The sequence below is a fragment of the Nicotiana tabacum genome, chromosome 13 (genome assembly GCF_000715075.1).
Source record: "Nicotiana tabacum cultivar K326 chromosome 13, ASM71507v2, whole genome shotgun sequence".
NCBI lineage: Eukaryota > Viridiplantae > Streptophyta > Magnoliopsida > Solanales > Solanaceae > Nicotiana > Nicotiana tabacum.
The window spans coordinates 104,552,228-104,552,593 of NC_134092.1; the positions used below are offsets into that span (position 1 = coordinate 104,552,228).

The 366-nt window shown below is 40.2% G+C and overlaps 1 non-coding gene across 1 annotated transcript; it reads left to right on the forward strand.

Moving 5' to 3' along the window:
* Positions 1-107, forward strand: LOC142168472 (small nucleolar RNA R71). The gene has a single exon (XR_012698331.1). It is a non-coding gene; the product is annotated as a small nucleolar RNA R71 (small nucleolar RNA).
* Positions 108-366: the final 259 nt, after the last annotated feature.

Consider the following 366-nt stretch of genomic DNA (forward strand, 5'->3'; position numbering starts at 1 on the left):
ATTCCATTATGCTGACACTTTCTTACTATCTCTTTGAATCTTTCCCAAGCTTCGAAGACCGTTTCAGTATCCTTCTGGCAGAAGTTTTGGATTTCCCTTCTGAATTTCACTATTTTGCAGCTGAGAAGTACTTGTCAAGGAACTATTTAGTCATATCTTCCCATGTACTGATCGACCCATTTGGTAAGCTTCGAATCCAGTGCTTTGCATCATCCTTCAGTGAAAAGAGGAATGCCCGTAAGTAGACTGCATCTTTAGACACTCTATTGTACTGGAAGGTGTTCATGATTTCCTCAAAATCTATCAAGTGAGTGTTATGATCTTCTGTCACGACCCAAAATCTAACAATGGTCGTGATGGCGCATA